The sequence below is a fragment of the Hemitrygon akajei genome, unplaced genomic scaffold (assembly GCF_048418815.1).
Source record: "Hemitrygon akajei unplaced genomic scaffold, sHemAka1.3 Scf000089, whole genome shotgun sequence".
Lineage (NCBI taxonomy): Eukaryota > Metazoa > Chordata > Chondrichthyes > Myliobatiformes > Dasyatidae > Hemitrygon > Hemitrygon akajei.
In genome coordinates, this window is record NW_027331975.1 from 2928108 (window position 1) to 2949615 (window position 21508).

General features: G+C 45.3%; 1 protein-coding gene across 11 annotated transcripts in view; it reads left to right on the top strand.

Annotated features, from left to right (window-relative positions):
- The first annotated feature begins 18222 nt into the window (after nucleotides 1–18222).
- LOC140722799 (uncharacterized) overlaps nucleotides 18223–21508 on the top strand; it is a 44630-nt gene continuing 41344 nt past the window's right edge. For 5 of the 11 annotated variants that reach the window (XM_073037465.1, XM_073037464.1, XM_073037462.1 and 2 more), the window contains exon 1: nucleotides 18224–18379. The gene's annotated coding sequence lies outside the window, so the exon portion shown is untranslated. Of the gene's footprint in view, nucleotides 18380–21508 lie in introns of all 11 variants that reach the window. The other 6 variants (XM_073037469.1, XM_073037467.1, XM_073037463.1 and 3 more) reach the window with 3 other exon arrangements.

A 21508-nucleotide genomic window follows, 5' to 3' on the forward strand; every position in this document is an offset into this window, starting at 1 on the left:
AGATTTTAACAATTGTGACTTAAAATAAAAATATACATTTTAAGTAGTTAAATTATATAAATAGTACAAAAATATTTTTTAATGTAATAAACTATTTTAATTGTGTCGACTATTTGACTGACTGGGTTGTTGCTTTGGAAGAAGTGCAGTGAAGGCTAAATTCTCACATAAATGGGTCAGACACCCAGAAACATCGGCTGCACTTCAGCAGATAAAAACAGTGGAATGAAACATGCTGAAAATATTGCAGAAAAAAAAACATATTGCCCACCACAACGAGAGGACGTGACAGATCCGGATCTCACTGCCTTGTCTGAACGGGGAAAGATGAAGCTACACGTACACGTAAAGTGACCCGCAGATGCTGCAGATCTGCGGAAAAACGTGAACAGGAAACGGGATCACGTGACCGGTTTGGTCTCCCACCCCAGACGGAGAACCAGCTACCCACCACTCTGTGGAAAGAAGCAAACTTGCCGCTCACATCTCCTCTCACCTTAAATGTATTAGACATTTCAACCCCCAGGAAAAATATATCGTCTGTCCACTCTATCTATTCCTCTCGTAATCTTATAAACGTCCATCCAGTCTCACCCCAGCCTGCACCACTCTGGAGAAAACAACACAAGTTTGTCCAGCCTCTCGTTACAGCTCATGCCCTCTAATCCAGGCAGTGTCCTGGTAAACCTCTTCTGCGCCCTCTCAAAAGCCCCGACATCCTTCCGAGAATGGGGGCGACCAGAACTGTATGAAACACTCCAGATGTGGTCTAACTACTTTTATAAAACTGTGTTACGAACTGAAACGTTTTAGAAACGAAACAGCAGAAATATAGTTCACAGTGGAGTCTGACTTTGATGTTAAAACTACTCTCTTTATTAGTATCTACTTATGATGTAGTAACTTAATGAAATAAAGGAAAGTTAACAGTGTTCTGTGTATATATGTGTAAATATAATTCCCAGACTATCGAGCCTGAGGGAACAAAACTTTGAGTCTTGAGATGGTAAAGTAGGAAAGTTCAGAAATCCACGGAATAAATGAAGGGAGAGAGATATTTGTAATCCAGGGTGAAACGTAGAGAAAAGTCCGTTACTTCAAAATAACCGTAGACGAAGTTCTTATCCGTTGAATCTGTCCACAGACGAGTTATCAGCGAAAGTGACCTGTCACAGGAATACCGTCTTCCAGGGGTTACCACACAACATACCCAGGCAAGGGTTAACACAATATATTCCAAAACCCACTCCTATGGATTATACGAAGTGACAGCCACACACATTCGTTGTGGTTCCGTGTACCGATGATCAACCCACTCTTGTGGGCATAGGAGAGTTCCAAGCTTCAGCTGCGACTAACTGAAGCGATCAGCTTTTCCAGTCTCTCTCTCTCTCTCTCTCTTTAGACTGGCCGACTGCCTGTCTGCCGATCGCTCTCTCTCTCTTATGGTTCAGTCCACAGTCAGCGCTGTCAGCCTGTGACTGACGTCATAATCCCGCCTCCTCATGCCGGCGCTCTTAAAGAAACAGTCACAGTACGACCGCAGGCTCGTAACAGCCGCAACACCACTCCCGACTTTTGAACTCAATGCTTCAACTAATAAAGACAACCGTGCCATTTGCCTTCTTAACCACCCGATCAATCTGTGCAGTCTCTTTCAGGGAGCGATGAACCTGGAGTCTAAGATCCCTCTGATCATCGACACTGTTCAGGGTTTTGCATTTAACAGTGTACTGTCTCATACATTCGACCTACCGAGCTGCCAAGATGATCATCACTAATCAAATCTCACTGAGATTTCTCAGGTCCTGTTGAATTTATTGCCAAGTGCACAAGTACGGGAAGGTACAGGTACAGAGAAACACTGACTTGTGGCAGTATCACAGGTAAATACATTCAGATAACACACGGAACACAAATTGTACGATTCTCTGTCAGTAACAATCTATAAATATGCTTTATGTCATTAACGGTATGAAAAAATACATTTTGTCATGATCAATATAAAAATGTGCATTTTGTGTCAATAACAGAGTTGGAAATGTTGAATTTGGTCCCTGTCTCCATTCCTCCTGTAATCCACAACCAGCTCCTTTGTTTTGCCACAATGAGGGAGAGGTGGATTTCTTGACACCACTGTGTCGGGGTGATGACTTCTCTGTAGGCTGCCTCGTTATTATTTGGGATCCGGCGGATCAATGTAGTGCCGTCAGCAAATCTAATTAGCAGATTGGAACCCGCCACTGCTCCCCACAGTGCACCATGTACTGATTGCAAAGCTACGAAATTGCATGTGAATGGCCTCCCCTCCCCCAACTCCACTCTCTGCGTCACCAGCAGACTGGGGCATCTCACATCTCGCTGCCTCCGCCAGGACATTAAACTGTGAACAACTGTGGTCAGGGACTGATCTCTGGGGTACTCCAAACGCTACCTCCTTCCAGTCTGAAAACGACCCACTCATCCAGACACACACTACCGGCAGTTTATCGATCTCCAACGAAAAAGCCTAATCACCTACTCCTGAGCTTCAATACCATTGTTGACTCTGAGTTTACCACCGTCAAATGCCGGGAGATACATAATAATCAGAAAGTCTCTAGTCACAGCCGTGTAAATAAAATGTGATCTCAGTAGGTGTGTGGCGCATGCTCAGAATGCGAAGGAGACAGACAAACTGAGCCAAGTCACAGTCTGATGAAGGGGAGGAATGATCCATTTTGACACAGAGAGGGAAGCAGAGAGTTTGATATTGTGCCTGATACCGGAACTGTGGCCAGTTAAAAGATGATAGATAGATAGATAGATAGATAGATAGATAGATAGATAGATAGATAGATAGATAGATAGATAGATAGATAGATAGATAGATAGATACTTTATTCATCCCCATGGGGAAATTCAACTTTTTTTTCCAATGTCCCATACACTTGTTGTAGCAAAACTAATTACATACAATACTTAACTCAGTAAAAAATATGATATGCATCTAAATCACTATCTCAAAAAGCATTAATAATAGCTTCTAAAAAGTTCTTAAGTCCTGGCGGTTGAATTGTAAAGCCTAATGGCATTGGGAAGCTTTGTTCCTTCAAAATGTTTTGAGTTGTGACATTGTTTTTATCAGAAGGCACCATGAAGACTCAAATTATTTCAGTTGAATTGCTGTTCTTCACCCACTGACGTGCTTTGTAAAATTTTAGCAGTGTAGAAAAGTCAAAAGATTTGTGTATGGGAATCCCAACACAACAGCACGTTAGTTCCGCTGTATCTGTCAGTTCACCAGCGCTTGAATGCCGCCGATCCTTGAATGTGGAGGCGGAGATGCTGGAGAAGACAGCGCCCCACTTGCTGCAAGGAGTGATCCATGTGTCCATGTCCGTGATCTGATTGGATACACCGCCATGACGTTCAGAGCACTGTGACGTCATTCACTGGCTCTCATTTTGGAAAGGATTCAGTCAGCCATCGCAGATACACCAACAGCTTCGCTCTGGGAAGCGGCCGTTCACCTGCTCCGTGTGTGGGAAGAGACTCATTCAGTTAACCCACCTTGTGATGCTCCGGTGAGTTCACAATAAATAGAGGCCACATTTCTGTCCGGAGTGAGCAAAGAGTTTTACTCAGTCATCCCAGCTGCTGCAACACCAGCAACTTCACATCAGGGAGGAAGTTCAAACCAGCTCTGTGTTAAATGTTTAACCATCACGGTGACTGAAGGCAGCTGCAGGTTCATGAGGGACTGTTACTGTCAGATTCTGCAGTTCTTGCGGCTGCTCATCGCACCCAGGACTGAACCCTGGTCACTGAGCATTGGAGGAGTCTGGTGCTGATGTTAGCCTTAAACTAGACTGGTGTTTAATATTGTGGATCTGTGAAAGATAAATCAGTCTGTATCAAATCCCGTGTGTCAGGTACTTACAGTCTCTACCACACTCACTGTGTATACTAGAGAGGCCACTCGGCCATTCTGTTCCTGGCCCATGTTTCTGTTCCATATCAGAATATCAAAATCTATCCCTGCCATTCCCCTCTCACTCTCCCTGAGATGACAGGTTGCAACTAGTCACCACTCCGTGGAATAGGAGATTTCCCTTGAATTTCATAGAATCATAGAAATCTACAACATATTACAGACCCTTTGGCCCACAATGTTGTGCCGACCATGTAACCTACTCTAGAAACTGCTTAGAATTACCCTACCTCATAGCCCTCTATTTTCCTAAGCTCCATGTACCTATCTAAGAGTCTCTTAAAAGACCCTATTGTATCCGCCTCTACCACCGTCGCTGGCAGTGCGTTCCACACACACACCACTCTTTGCTTAAAAACCTTAGCTCTGACATCTCCTCTGTACCTACTCTCAAGCAGCTTAAACCTATTCCCCCTCGTGTTAGCCGTTTCAGCCCTGGGAAAAAGCCTCTGACTATCCACACGACCAATGCCTCTCATCATCTTATACACCCGCATGAATTCCCTGCATGATTTTCTCCGGGCTGAATAAGACGATGAGCTCACTGTGGTTGTAACGTTCTTCAGGGCTCCGGACGAAGTTGGTTAAACTCCTTCTTCCCTGCTCTTTTCAACGTTTTGGGTCATTTTCACCAATTTTAAAGGACTGTGCCTCAGACAGCACAATTATTACGTACCAGCAGCAATAGATCACTAATGGAGTCTGGTTTCGATGTGAAAACCACTAGCTTTATCTGTATCTACTCCAAATATAAAAGATTAAACGAAATAAACAGAAGTTAACAGTGTTGTGCGTATATATAGCTCCCAAACTATCAAGCTTGGGAAACAATGCTTAAAGTCGTAAGATGGTAAAGTAGAAAAGTTCAGTAATCCACGGAATAAGTGAGTGAGAGGAGAAATTTGTAAATCCACACGAAAATGTAGCATTTTGAGTGTGTGTGTCTCTGTATTTCCAGCAACTGCGGAATCTCCTGTGTTTTATATCTGCATTTTACTTTGGCATTAGATACACGTTGATATCGAGTATATTGTTTATGGGAGCTTTAGGCGTTAAAACAGCTGCAGATTTTTCTATACACACATGAAAAAAATGAGGTATGAATATTGAATCAGAGCTTGCAGAAATATTTAATGGTACCGTGATTACCCATAAGGCCGTGCGTTTAAAATTTCGCTGGCGCTGAAGCACCGAACAGATGCGCAGGCGTCAGGGCTGATGACGTCCCCAAGTATCACGCATGCGCACGGTACACAGAAGGCCTTCGAAATAGCGTCTGCAGGTAAGATCGATTCTCTGTGTTTTTATCTTAAGCACCGACTGAGGGACGATTCCTGTGAACTGCGGGCACCGTAGTCCACAATCCCGGGACCGTCCTGCTCTCTCCCCTCTCTCTTAGCCCCACGGTCCGTACACGGGCCCCGGGGAGCTTCCGGCTGATGAGGGAATGGGAACCGATGGATCTCTCAGACAGAGCTGAGCTCCAGCTATCTAAATGCAAGGATTAGGAACTCGGAGAAAGGGAACAAAATCTTTTATATCACCAGTTGAGAAAATCAGCTTTGTTCTACCTCCAATCACAAACAAGAGAAAATCTGCAAATGCTGGAAATCCAAGCAACATAGACAAAATGCCGGCGGAACTCAGCATTAGTACACTTTTCCATAGATGATGCCTAGCCTGCTGAGTTCCTCCAGCATTTTGTGTGTGTTCTTGTTCTGGACTTTTCTAGTGGTGAGAACATGTTTTGTCCAATTCTCTCTAGGTACCTAGTGATATCAAACACTTTTGCCCTGGGCAACAAGTAGCTTTCACATCACAAATATGCCAGACTCCACTGAGACAAACTACTGCCCTTCCCTTCATATTCATTGGCATTGTCATCACTGAGTTCGCCACCGTTAGTCACTTGAGGGAGACTTAAGGGGAACTATTAATGGACAATACAGAAACTGGTGTTACCTATGTGCATTGTGGTGATGCTAAAGTTGCTGGAGAATTTGCAAGTGGGAAGAAGTGGAGTGATATTTGGAAATCTGACTTTTTAAAGCATAGTTTAGCAAGCAAACCACATATGGACAATATGCAAAAGCTTTGGTGAGAAAATCCTACATTACCCATTACAGGCCTGCTACATAGGTTGTGTGAGAGTGCAGATGAACTGGATCAAACCCAGAGGAGATCAAAGTTCCTATTGACCGTGATTTGCTAGCTGTGAAAATGAATACCTCTCTATATAAAATTCACTGTGCACATCTTGTCACTGGGCAAAAAATGCACGGTACAAGATTTATCTGCACACTGGATATTACAAATTAGAGGGGTATTGGAGGGAAGGAGGGGAGACCTCCAGTGTCCCTGATGCCGTCACCTACAAGATGTGCATCTAGCTGCATCTTGTAACCCGGCACTTTAAGGAGTTGGAACTTGAAATGGATGAATTTTGGATCATCCAGCAGTTGGAGGGGGTGATAGATATGACATGAAGAGAGGTGAGTTACACCCAAGGTGCAGGACACAGGAAACTGTGTGAGTGTCAGGAAGGGGAATGAGGTTAAATAGCCATCACAAAGTACTTTGTTGCTATCCCGCACAACAGCAGGTGGACCACTTTAGACACTGTTGGGGGTAATTGCCTGACAGAGGAAAGTCAAAGGGGTGATAGGAGATTTGTTAGTTAGGGGAATAGACCAAGAGGCAACTAATATCCTAGTGATAAGGCTTACTGGAGGTAGTGCGGGGGGGGGGGGGGGTTGGTGATGTGGTTTACATAAGTTGTAGGGGGAATGGGAGCTAGATTGACAGAACATATAGTGGAGAGGGTGAATTGAATTGACTATTACAAATATCCTTCATATAGATGAGGAGTAGAAATATTTACATTACATTACCATCTAAATGTGCAATGTGTAATTTAAATTAACTCATAATAATTAGTTTGTATATAGGCCAGGCAAGAAAATAGAAATCAATTAATCATTCTGATGGCCTGGTGGAAGGTGATGTCCCGGGGCCTGTTGGTCCTTTTGCTGTGGTACCGTTTTCTGGATGGTAGCAGCAGGAACAGTTTGTGGTTGTGGTGAACTGAGTCCCCAATATCCTTTGGGCCATTTTCACACAAATCCATACCCCTACCATCCAGGCTCCCATCCAAACTTCTTTTAAATGGTGAAACCGAGCTCATATTCACCACTTGTGCTGGCATCTCATTCCACACTCTCACAACCATTTCAGTGAAGAGCTTTTCCACATGTTCCCATTAAATTTTCACCTTCCCCACTTACCCATGCCGTCTAGTTGTCACCCAACCTCAGTGGAAAAAGCTGCTTGCATTTATTTACCCAATCTTCTCCCTCATGATTTTGTAGACTTCTGACAAATCCTCAAAGCAATGTATAATGTCCTTGTTTATGTTTAGAGCCTTTTTTAGGTGTATAAGATGATGAGGGACATTGATCGTGTGGATAGCCAGAGGTTTGTTTTCCCAGGGCTGAAATGTGTGGAATGCACTGCCGGCTTTTTCGGTGAGCGTGTTTCAGTTACTGTGGGGCCAGGGACCCAGGCAGCTCAGTGGGAACAGGAATAATACCAATGGAGAGAGTCAAACTGAGCCAGGTCACAGATTGGAGATGGCAGAAATGCTCCATTCTTATAGAGACAGGAGGAGCATCAGAGAGTTTGATGGTCATTCCAGATACCAGCACTGTGCCCAGTTAGATGATGATTTCTCTCTCCAACTTGGGTTGAACCTCACTGTAACTGTGTGATGTCAGATCACACCTTGACAACTCAGTGATCTCATCTGAAATGTTGTCCTACACCCACTGATGGATTTTGTATATCTTTTTACAGGTTACAAATCACAAGGAATTTCTCTACGGGAATCTAAAACACAACACACCAGTTTTGCTGTCTCTGTCCAGATATTTAAGAAGTGGAGCAAGTGATTCACTCGATCATCATTCCTGTTCAGACTGCGGAGAGAGATTCACTCTATCATCTGATCGACTGGCACGCCTGTCATTTTAAATAGGTAGGGGGTCCACATTCATCTGCTCAGACAGTGGGAATGGATTCAGATGGACATTTCAACTGAAGCGACATCAATAAGTTCACACTGGGACAAGGCCATCCACCTGTTCTGTGTGTGAGAAAGGATTCAGTTGGTCTTCCCACCTGTGGACACACCAGTCAGTTCACACTGGGGCAGAGGCTGGTCATTTACTGAATTTGTGTGGAAGGTTTTACTCGGTCATCTGACCAAATGGTTCACCAGCAAGTCTACAGTGAGGAGTGGCTGTTCACCTGCTCAGACTGTGGGAAGGGATTCACTAAGTCATCTAAACTGAAGCTACATCAGAGAGTTCACACTGGGGAGAGACCATTTACCTGCTTGGACTGTGGGAAAGGATTCACTCAGTCAGCCCACCTACAAGCACACAGGTCAGTTCACACTGGGGAGTGGCCATTCACCTGCTCATACTGTGGGGAGGGATTCACTTTGTCATCGCAGCTACTGAGACACCAGTCAGTTCACACTGGGGAGTGGCCGTTCACCTGCTCAGACTGTGGGAAGGGATTCACTCGGTCATCCCACCTATTGGCACACCAGCAAATTCACACTGGAGAGAGACCATTCACCTGTTCAGACTGTGGTAAGGGATTCACTCGGTCATCTCAAGTGAAGGTACATCAGAGAGTTCACACTGGGGAACGACCGTTCACCTGCTCAGTCTGTGGGAAGGGATTCACTCTGTCATCTAAACTGAAGGTACATCAGCGAGTTCACACTGGGGAGAGGCCGTTCACCTGCTCATACTGTGGGGAGGGATTCACTTTGTCATCGCAGCTACTGAGACACCAGTCTATTCACACTGGGGAGTGGCCATTCAACTGCTCAGTGTGTGGGAAGGGATTCACTCAGTCATCCACCCTAATGGCTCACCAGCGAGTTCACACTGGGGAGCGGCCGTTCACCTGCTCCGTCTGTGGGAAGGGATTCACTTGTTCACCTGACCTGAAGGTACATCAGAGAGTTCACACTGGGAAACGGCCGTTCACATGCTCAGACTGTGGGAAGGGATTCACCTACTCATCCCAACTGAAGATACATCAGCGAGTTCACACTGGGGAACGGCCGTTCAGATGCTCAGACTGTGGGAAGGGATTCACTCAGTCATCCCACCTATTGGCACACCAGCGAGTTCACACAGGGGAGCGGCCATTCAGCTGCTCAGACTGTGGGAAGGGATTCACTCGGTCATCTCAACTGAAGGTGCATCAGCGAGTTCACACTGGAGAGAGGCCATTCACCTGCTCAGACTGTGGGAAAAGATTCACTCAATCATCTCAAGTGAAGGTACATCAGAGAGTTCACACTGGGGAACGACCGTTCACCTGCTTAGACTGTGGGAAGGGATTCACTCTGTCATCTAAACTGAAGGTACATCAGCGAGTTCACACTGGGCAAGGCCATTCAGCTGCTCAGACTGTGGGAAGGGATTCACTCAGTCATACCACCTACAAGCACACTGGTCAGTTCACACTGGGGAGAGGCCATTCACAGACTCAAGCCTGAATTATCCATCTGTGTAGACGCTACAGTGTAGCATACACAGTAGCCCACGCAAGTGGCCTACACCGTTGTGTGCATTTTTACTTGTGAGTTTGTGTGTCTGCGTTGCTCTGGCAAAATGCTAGTTGGTGTTGGGGTTCTATGGCACTGTGTTGAATTGACTCGTGTGGAGTTGGGAACGATGGCGACTGCTGAGTACATCTTGTTGGAGCTAATTGATGTTGAACAAGAGTTACTTTTATTGAAATTACTGCAGCGCAGAAAAGAGAGAAGTTTTTCCATTTCTTTGTGCAGTCCGTGACGTCCAAACCGACGTTTGTGGAAATTTCTTTGCACAAATTTCATGTCATTTGCAAGTCTTTATAGTATACCAATGAAGAGTCGTACAAATGTAGATATTTTCTGACTTCCTCATTTAACCTCTCCTTGATTTGGTCCATTTTCCAACTTCGAAGCAACACGAAATCCCTAGGAGGAAATGTGCTGCTACCAAGCAGACTGATCACAGTTCTCGCGGTCTGTGACGCACAGTTACATTTTCGTAAGGTGTGCATTAGGCTACGGCGTACGGTATGGCCTAGGGTGCCGCGTCGGGTACACGGCTATGCAGAGCGTACGGCGTAGCTTACACGGTGAAGCATAATTCAGGCTTCAGTGTGTGGGAAGGGATTCACTTGGACATCTCAACTGCAGAGACACCACTGAGTTCACACTGGGGAGAGACCGATCTCATGCTCAGACTTTGGGAAGATATTCCTTCAGCAAAATCAACCTAATGTGCATCATTGAGTTCACACTGGGGAGAGACCGTTCACCTGCTGTGTATTTCAGAAGCAATTCACTCAGTAATCTAACCCTACGCAACTCTTGCTTCGGCTAGCAGCTAAATATAGGGGGTGTTAACCCCCCAGCCCGGCCAAACTTAAGAAATCTTGTTTGGGTGGATGCTGTGTGATGTATCCCCTGTTACAAATCAGTACCCCCACAGTAACAAACGATACACAATATGTGATTAAACGACTGAGATGTATAATTCTTACTTTGACTAGATGGTTAAGGAAGTAATGAAAAAGAAAGAAAAAGGGCCCACTCTCTCTTCTTCTCATCTCTCCCCAACAAAAGACCACAAAAATCTCTCTTCCAGACTCACAAGGAAGAACATTTCTGTCATTGGATAGTCCCACACTCCAAAACCCTGTTATCTCTAGTCTTATCCTAAACATTGCTGCTGCAGAGAAGCCATTACCTCAGCAGTGAAACATTGCAGAGAGTCCACTGCATCAGCAGTGAAACCTTACAGCGTGTTACACTTGTGACACACTACCTGGTTCACACTTGGGAGAAAGTTTCAATGAGCTGCATGCTGGATATTTGTCCATCACTGTTGCTAAATGCAATTTGGAGAGTGGTTGTGTTACGTACCCCGTAACTGGGTGTCTGACCAGCAAAGATAGAAGAATCCTTTGGAGTCTGGTGGTACTATTTTCAAACAGTGTTTATTAGTAAAAATATACAAATCAATATCAACAATGAAAATATATAGATAATACATGTTAGCAATACTAAACCTAAAAGTGTGGGTATAATAATAATCAATAATAAACAAGCTCTATCGATGTCTAGGGGATAATGAATTGTCATATGTGAATATAAAGTTCAGTTCAGTTCATACGTGCTGAGGTAGTTGTTGGTTCTTGTGTTTTAATCGTTGGAGATAGAGAGCGAGCGAACAGTGACAACTACAGTCAGCCAAACCTTCCTTTACGTTCTTGATCCGTCGATGTGTTGTGGCCATTCAGGTATGACCCCTCTGTCCTACAGCTAGACCGTTCTTCTGTGGTGGACTCGTCACCCAGGCAAGGGCGGACACACACACAAGCCCCCACCGGCCCTGCTATAAACACAGAGTTCAACTGACCGATCCTTTGTTCGGTCCCCGATGCCCCACACCTTCTCGTGGGTTCCAACACTCAAGCAGTGCTCACTAGTGTGTCTCCTGGTGTGTCTGAGGGGTGTCTTCCCAGACCTCACTTTTATTCCTACTCACGGGGTCTCAGGTGTCAATCAGTTTTGAATGGCTTAGCCCATCAAACCAGCCCACTCCGGCTGTCCACTGAGGAATTTTAATGAACAGAATGGTACCAAGTAAACAGCCCTCTCCGGAGCCATAAGTCTTTCAGGAGTCATAATATGGTGGAACAACAAGTCTCTTCCTCCCTGTGTTATCTCCCCCTTATCTGAAGCAAATGTTCCAGTCCCAGTATGTTTTCCCTTTGTCTCTCTTTCTCTCTCATTAGCAGCGTGGTAACAGTAACAGTTTGTGATTCTCCCTGGGGGGGGGGGGGGTACATGGGCAACTCTGCACCCTTCTGCCCATCAGAGCTGTTCATCCTTCGTAGCAGTTGTCAGTGCTGAACTCTGCATTTATCGCTGCTGCTCACCACACCCAGTTCTGCACCCTGGTCACTGGGCATAGAAGGAGTTTCTTCTGCTGCATATTCACCTTTAATGGGACTAGATCTGTGACAAATAAATCAGTTCTATTTTAAACACTGTCTCTGGTACTTAGTGATTTTATAACACACCTAGTGTACAGTAGAGTGTCAACTCAGGCCGGCTGGACCTGATTCTGTTCCACAACAGATCTTTCAAATCCTCCCCTGTTGTTCACCTCTGTGGTGATGGGTTCCAAATTGTCATCGATCTGGGTGAAGAGGTGTCCCTTGAATTTCCTGAAGAAGTTGAGCTGACTGCAGTTCTGTCTGAGATGTTCTTCGCCCCTCAAATCTTCGGCTGAGGAAGAATGACATTGGGAGTGAACGTCCTTATTCAGGGCTCATTTGTCACCATCTCGTCTGCTCAGATCGTTGGGATGTCTCCCATGGAGGGTCTTACTCATTCCACTGGTTCATGTTTTCTTCCAGGGTGATGATTCATTTTTCTGAGTTGGCCTCTCATGTACGTGTTCTATATAGCCATATAACAATCACAGCACGGAAACAGGCCATTCCGGCCCTCCTAGTCCGTGCCGAACACTTAATCTCACCTAGTCCCACCTACCCGCACTCAGCCCATAACCCTCCACTCCTTTCCTGTCCATATACCTATCCAATTTTACCTTAAATGACACAACTGAACTGGCCTCTACTACTTCTACAGGAAGCTCATTCCACACAGCTATCACTCTCTGAGTAAAGAAATACCCCCTCGTGTTTCCCTTAAACTTTTGCCCCCTAACTCTCAAATCATGTCCTCTCGTTTGAATCTCCCCTACTCTCAATGGAAACAGCCTATTCACGTCAACTCTATCTATCCCTCTCAACATTATAAATAGCTCGATCAAATCCCCCCTCAACCTTCTGTGCTCCAATGAATAGAGACCTAACTTGTTCAACCTTTCTCTGTAACTTAAGCGCTGAAACCCAGGTAACATCCTAGTAAATCGTCTCTGCACTCTCTCTAATTTATTGATATCTTTCCTATAATTCGGTGACCAGAACTGTACACAATATTCCAAATTTGGCCTTACCAATGCCTTGTACAATTTTAACATTACATCCCAACTTCTATACTCAATGCTCTGATTTATAAAGGCCAGCGTTCCAAAAGCCTTCTTCACCACCCTATCTACATGAGACTCCACCTTCAGGGAACTGTGCACTGTTATTCCCAGATCTCTCTGTTCCACTGCATTCCTCAATGCCCTACCATTTACTCTGTATGTTCTATTTGGATTATTCCTGCCAAAATGTAGAACCTCACACTTCTCAGCATTGAACTCCATCTGCCAACGTTCAGCCCATTCTTCTAACCGGCAAAAATCTCCCTGCAAGCTTTGAAAACCCACCTCATTATCCACAACACCTCCTACCTTAGTATCATCAGCATACTTACTAATCCAATTTACCAACCCATCATCCAGATCATTTATGTATATTACAAACAACATTGGGCCCAAAACAGATCCCTGAGGCACCCCGCTAGTCACCGGCCTCCATCCCAATAAACAACTATCCACCACTACTCTCTGGCATCTCCCATCTAGCCACTGTTGAATCCATTTTATTACTCCAGCACTAATACCTAACGACTGAACCTTCTTAACTAACCTTCCATGTGGAACTTTGTCAAAGGCCTTGCTGAAGTCCATATAGACTACATCCACTGCCTTACCCTGGTCAACATTCCTCGTAACTACTTCAAAAAATTCAATAAGGTTTGTCAAACATGACCTTCCACGCACAAATCCATGCTGGCTACTCCTAATCAGATCCTGTCTATCCAGATAATTATAAATACTATCTCTAAGAATACTTTCCATTAATTTACCCACCACTGATGTCAAACTGACAGGTCTATAATTGCCAGGCTTACTTCTAGAACCCTTTTTAAACAATGGAACCACATGAGCAATACGCCAATCCTCCGGCACAATCCCCGTTCTAGTCTGTATTTCTTATCGCAGTTGCATATACACACATGGAGTGCTGAATCCTGTTCATGTTTTGATGAAAATATACACGAGGGGTGATTGATATGTTCGTGGCCTCAGGTGGAAGGAGTCAATTTTAGAAAACCGAGCACATTTTTTCCCCCAACGTGGTCCCGTCCTACATTTACACACTTAGTCCAGCAGTGGCATGCAAAGGTTTGGGCATCCCTGGTCAAAATTTCTGTTACTGTGAATTGCTCAGCGAGTAAAAGATGACCTGATTTCCAAAAGGCATAAAGTCAAAGATGACACATTTCTTTAATATTTCAAGCAAGATTACATTTTAATTTCCATCTTTTACAGTTTAAAAATAATAAAAAAGGGAAAGGGCGCGAAGCAAAAGTTTGGACGCCCTGCATGGTCAGTACTTAGTAACACCTCCTTTGGCAAGTATCACAGCTTGTAAACGCTTTCTGTAGCCAGCCAAGAGTCTTTCAATTCTTGGTTGGGTAAATGTCTGGGTTCAGTCATAAACAGCAAAGTACTGATGTGGAAATTACCATTAGAGTCACAGAGAGCAGCAGCAATGAAACAGGCCCTTCGGCCCTTCCTGTCAATACTGACCTGTTTTGTTGTTACTGCCTAGTTCCAACTACCTGCACCAGAGCCTCCATACACCTCCCATCCACGTCCTCACCCAAATTCCTCTTTAGTGTCTAAATCAAACCCACATCCTCCACTTCCACTGGCAGCTCATTCCACACTCTCACCAACCTCTGAGTGAAGAATCCCCCTTCAGATTCCCCAAAATAATTCACTTTCACCCTGAACGTATGTCCAATGTCACGGTGAGAGGGAGGATGGGGCAGAGAGGGAAGACAGTAAGGGTTTGGGGTGAACACAGGAACAGTCACTGGGCAGCCTCTACACCCATTCTATAAATTATCGGGTTTGGTAATTAGCAGCAAAGCACTGACTGTGGAAATTACAAATCAGAATATTATTAGAGTCACAGAGACCAGCAGCACTGAAACAGGCCTTTCGGCCCTTCTAGTCAATACCGACCCGTTTTTGTTTTTACTGCCAAATACCTGCATACACTTCCCATCCATGTCCTTACCCAAATTTCTCTTTAGTGTCTAACTTGAACCCACATCCACCACTTCCACTGGCAGCTCATGCCACACTCTCACCAACCTCTGAGTGAAGAATCCCCCTTCAGATTCCCCAAGAGTATTTCACCTTTCACCCTGAAATATCAAGTGTGACAGTGGGAGAGTGTGTATTGAACCGGTGGAAAGAGCAGAGGTACTTAATGTATACTTTACTTCAGTTTTCGCTATGGAAAAGGAGCTTAGTGATTTTAGTGGATTGGATAGTGGACTACTTGACAGATAGACCTCAGTATGTGCGTTTGGGAGACTGTAGGTCTGACACGGTGGTCAGCAGCACAGGGGCGCCGCAGGGAACCGTACTCTCTCCGGTCCTGTTCACCCTGTACACATCAGACTTCCAATATAACTCGGAGTCCTGCCATGTGCAGAAGTTCGCTGATGACACGGCCATAGTGGGGTGTGTCAGGAATGGACAGGAGGAGGAGTATAGGAAACTGATACAGGACTTTGTGATATGGTGCAACTCAAACAACCTGCGTCTCAATATCACCAAGACCAAGGAGATGGTGGTGGACTTTAGGAGATCTAGGCCTCATATGGAGCCAGTGATCATTAATGGAGAATGTGTGGAGCAGGTTAAGACCTACAAGTATCTGGGAGTACAGTTAGACGAGAAGCTAGACTGGACTGCCAACACAGATGCCTTGTGCAGGAAGGCACAGAGTCGACTGTACTTCCTAAGAAGGTTGGCGTCATTCAATGTCTGTAGTGAGATGCTGAAGATGTTCTATAGGTCAGTTGTGGAGAGCGCCCTCTTCTTTGTGGTGGCGTGTTGGGGAGGAAGCATTAAGAAGAGGGACGCCTCACGTCTTAATAAGCTGGTAAGGAAGGCGGGCTCTGTCGTGGGCAAAGTACTGGAGAGTTTAACATCGGTAGCTGAGCGAAGGGCGCTGAGTAGGCTACGGTCAATTATGGATAACTCTGAACATCCTCTACATAGCACCATCCAGAGACAGAGAAGTAGTTTCAGCGACATGTTACTATCGATGCAATGCTCCTCAGACAGGATGAAGAGGACAATACTCCCCAATGCCATTAGGCTTTACAATTCTACCGCCAGGACTTAAGAACTTTTTAAAAGCTATTATTAATGCTTTTTGAGATAGTGATTTAGATGCATATCATATATTTTTACTGAGTTAAGTATTGTATGTAATTAGTTTTGCTACAACAAGTGTATGGGACATTGGAGAAAAGTTGAATTTCCCCATGGGGATGAATAAAGTATCTATCTATCTATCTATCTAGTGATGACTTGCAGCAGACTGAAAAGCTTGAGCATGTAGATATCAAGAAAGAGGATGTGCTGCAGCTTTTGGAAAGCATCAAGTTGGATAAGTCGCCGGGACTGGATGAGATGTACCCCGGACTACTGTGGGGGGCGAGGGGGGAGGTTGCTGAGCCTCTGGCAATCATCGTTGCATCATCAATGGGGACCAGAGAGTTTCCAGATGATTGGAGGGTTGCGGATGTTGTTCCTTTATTCAAGAAAGGGAGTAGGGATAGTCCAGGAAATTATAGACCAGTGATTCTTACCTCAGTGGTTGGTAAGTTGATGGAGAAGTTCCTGAGAGGCAGGATTTATAAACATTTGGAGAGGTATAACATGACTAGTAATAGTCAGCATTACTTTGTCAAGGACAGGTCGAGCCTTACGAGCCCGATTGAATTTTTTGACGATATGACTGAGCACATTGATGAAGGAAGAACAGTCGATGTAGTGTATATGGATTTCAGCAAGGCATTTGATAAGGTACTCCATGAAAGGCTTACTAAGTAAGGAGGCATGGGATCCAAGGGAACATTGCTTTGTGGATCCAGAACTGGCTTGCCCACTGAAGGCAAAGAGTGGTTGTAGACGGGTCATATTCTGCATGGAGGCCGGTGACCAGTGGAGTGCCTCAGGGATCTGTTCTGGGACCCTTACCTATTTGTGATTTTTTAAATGACCTGGATGAGGAAGTGGAGGGATGGGTTGGTAAGATTGCTGATGACACAAAGGTTGGATGTTTTGTGGATAGTGTGGATGGCTGTCAGAGTTTACAGCGGGACATTGATAGGATGCAGAACAGGGCTGAGAAGTGGCAGATGGAGTTCAGCTCAGGTAAGTGTGAAGTGGTTCATTTTAGTAGGTCAAATATGATGGCAGTGAAAATGTCGGGACTGAGATGAGGAGAAATGTCTCCACGCCGAGGGTGGTGAATGTCTGTAAATCCACACCACAGAGGGCGGTGATGACTCGGTGATCGTCCTCACATAAAACAGAGGCTGGCAGATTTGTGGAGACCCAAGGGATCGAAAAAATGAGGATCGGTAGAAGCATGTGGCTGAGATGGGAGAGTAGCCTCCATCTTGCTGATGGTTGGAGGGGCCGAATGGCCTCCTCCTGTTGTTTCTCACTTAATGTTTCAGTGTTCCTGTCCAGTGAGGCCAGAGGAATGTGAATAGAAATGAGTGTTTATAAACATAGACTGATTTAAATGACAAACACGAGGAAATTTGCAGATGCTGGAAATTCAAGCAACACACACAAAATGCCGGTGGAACGCAGCAGGTTAGGCAGCATCTATAGGGAGAAGCGCTGTCCACGTTTCGGAACGTTTCAGGACTGTCGAAGGGTCTCGGCCCGAAGCGTCGACAGTGCTTCTCCCTATAGATGCTGCCTGACCTGCTGCGTGCCACCAGCATTTTGTGTGTGTTGACTGATTTAAACGAAACCTGCTCATTTTCTGTGTGGGTCTGAATTGTGTGTCGGGATGGGAAGTGAATCGAAACTATAACTCTGAGAACTCTGTGACCTGGGGCTGGAGGGAAAGTGATCGGGGAAGATATCGAGGGAAAATCTAAATACGTATGGAAATGATATAGGGAAATAATGAAATAATTTGGGAAATGCGGCAGTGGGTAGGGCAGTATGTGAAGGGCGAGGAACAGTCACCGGTCACATGGGAGACCCTCCAGCGTCACGTGATCATGTTTTACCGCAGATAGGCAGCATTTGCGGGGTTGTTTCCGTGGCCCCGCCCACCGCCTGTGCCGCATGAAGCACAGTGCGCATGCTCACATGCCCGAGCAAGGCAGTGATGTTTTTTTCGTTCTTTGTGGAAGTGGGTCAGCGGTGGGTCCGGGTTCGGGATCGGGATCCGGAGGGGGTCCTCGCCCCCTTGGACGGCGAGCCGGAGACGGATTATTCTCTGCGGGGCAACACCAACAATTTCCCTTCGGTGAGTATTGAAGCCGGTCCCGAGCGGGGAGGTCTGACGTTGAGCAGTGACTTAACTTTCCCGAACTCAAACAAAAGAAAATCTGCAGTTGCTGGAAATTCGAGCAACGCGCACAAAATGCTGGAGGAACTCAGCAGTCCGGGCAGAATCTAGGGGAAGAATACAGTCGACATTACCGGCCGAAACCCTTCGGCAGGACTGGAGAATAAAAGATGGGGGTGGGGAGGGAAGAGAGAAACACAGGGTGATCGGTGAAACCTGAAGGGGGAGGGGATGAACTTTCCCGAACTGGCGGCCTCGCCTCGCTTCCTTCACAGAATCTGCCGGGGTCGGACAGGGTTGTGAGACCTTCACACCGAACCGTCTGAGATGAGCCGCCGCTCAGCCCCTGGTGTTCTGGTCCTATTAGCAGGATGAAGTAAAACATATTTCTGTATTGTTACTGACAGAGAATTGTATAATTTGTGTTCCGTGTGTTATCTGAATGTACTTGCCTGTGATGCTGCCACAAGTCAGTGTTTCTCTGTACCTGTACCTTCCCGTACTTGTGCACTTGGCAATAAATTCAACAGGACCTGAGAAATCTCAGTGATATTTGATTAGTGATGATCATCTTGGCAGTTCGGTAGGTCGAATGTATGCGACAGTACACTGTTAAATGCAAATCCCTGAACAGTGTTAATGATCAGAGGGATCTTAGACTCCAAGTTCATCGCTCCCTGAAAGAGACTGCAGAGATTGATCGGGTGGTTAAGAAGGAAAATGGCATGGTTGTCTTTATTAGTTGAAGCATTGAGTTCAAAAGTCGGGAAGTTGTGCTGCAGCTTTATAAAACTAGTTAGACCACATCTGGAGTGTTTCATACAGTTCTGGTCGCTCCCATTTTCGGAAGGATGTCGGGGCTTTGGAGAGGGCGCAGAAGAGGTTTACCAGGATATTGCCTGGATTAGAGGGCCTGAGCTATAACAGGAGGTTGGACAAAATTGTGTTGTTTTTCCGGAGCTGTGCCGGCTGGGGTGAGACTGGATAGACGTTTATAAGATTACCAGAGGATTAGAAGCCATGTCTCAGAAAGGCAGCGTCTATTATCAAGGACCTCCAGCACCCAGGGAATGTGGTTTTCTCAATGTTACCAGCAGGTAAGGAGGTACAGAAGTCTGAAGGCTCACACTCAGTGATTCAGGAACAGTTTCTTCCCCTCTGCCATCCGATTGCTAAATGGATATTGAACCCTTGAACACTACCTCACATTTAAAATATATAGTATTTCTGTTTGTTGCACGATTTTTAATTTATTCACAGTGTTACGTACCCCGTAACTGGGTGTCTGACCAGCAGAGAAAGGAGAATACGTTGGAGTCTGGTGGTACCAAACTAAAGGTGTTTATTAGTAAACTACACAATACACTATCAAAATTGCAAATATACATATAAAACAAGTTAGCAGTAATAAACCTAAAAGTGTAGGAATAATAATAATAAATAATAAACATGCTCTATCGATGTCTAGGGGTAAATGAATTGTCATAGGAAAGTATAGAGTTCAGTTCATAAATGCTGAGGTGGTTATGGCTGTTGTATTGAAATCGTTGGAGAGAGAGTGAGAGCGAGCGAGATGTAACAGCAACAGCTGCGGCAGGCAAACCTTTTGTGGCTTTCTTAATCCATCATATCGTTATGGCCATTCAGTTATGACCCCTCCCTCCTTCAGCTAGACCATTCTTCTGTGGTGGACTCATCACTCTGGCATGAGTGGACACACACACACAAGCCCCCACCGGCCCTGCTGTAACACTGTGAGCTTTACTGACCGATCTCCTGGTTCGGTCTCCGAAGGTGGTGTCTGAAGGGTGTCTCTCCAGACCTGCCTTTTATCCCCACTCACGGGGTCTCAGCTATCCATCAACTCTGAATGACCGTGTCCATCAAATCAGGCCACTACTGCTATCTCCTGAGGAATGTTAAGGAGCAAAGTGAAGTCCTTGTAGTGGAAGGTAAATAATCCAGGAAGAGTCATAATACAGTAAATCAACAGTCTCTCTCCCCCTCTTATCTGTAGCAGATGTTCTTGCCTGGGCTTTATCTCTCTCTTTCATGAGCAGCATAACAACAGCAATAGTTCGTAGTTCTCAGGAGGGGGTTTGGGAATGGTTAACTCTGCAGCCATTGTCCATCAGGTCTGTTCATCACTCTTAACAACAGAAACATAGAAAACCTACAGCACAATACAAGCCCTTCGGCCCACAAAGTTGTGCCAACATGTCCCTACCTTCGGAATTACTATGGTTCTAAGCTAGTTTTTCTTTATTTTTCTCCAGTGTCTCCAGGTACCTATCCAAAAGACACTATCATACCCACCTCCACCACCATTGCTGGTAGCCAATTCCACACACTCACAACTCTCTGAGTAAAAAACTTATCCCTATCATTTCCTCTGCAACTACACACGAACACCTTAAACCTGTGCTGTCTTGTCATAACCATTTCAGACCTGGGAAAAAGTCTCTGTCTATCCACACGATCAATGCCTCTCACCATCTTATACACCTCTATCAGGTCACCTCTCATCCTCTGTTGCTCCAAGTAGAAAAGTCCGAGTTCACTCAAACAATTTTAAAAAGGCATGCTCCCCAAACCAGGTAACATCTGTGTAAATCTCTGCAACCTTTCTATGGTTTCCACATGCTTCATGTAGTGAGGCAACCAGATTGAGCACATTGGGGTGTGACCAGCATCAGATATAGCTGCAACATTACCTCTCGGCTCCTAAATTTAATCCCGCGATTGAGGGAGGTCAATGCACCATATACCTTCTTAACCACGGAGTCAACCTGCGTAGCAGCTTTGAATGTCCTATGGACTGGGAACCCAAGATCCCTCTGATCCTCCACACTGCCAAGAGTCTTACCATTAATACTATATTCTGCCATCATGTTTGACCTAACAAAATGAACCACTTCACACTTATGCTGGTTGAACTCTATTTGCCACTTCTTAGCACATTTTTGCATCCTATCGATGTCCCGCTGAAACCTCTGACAGCTCTCCACCCTATCCACAACTCCCCCAACCTTTGTGTCATCAGCAAATTTACTAACCCATCCCTCCACTTCCTCATCCAGGTCATTC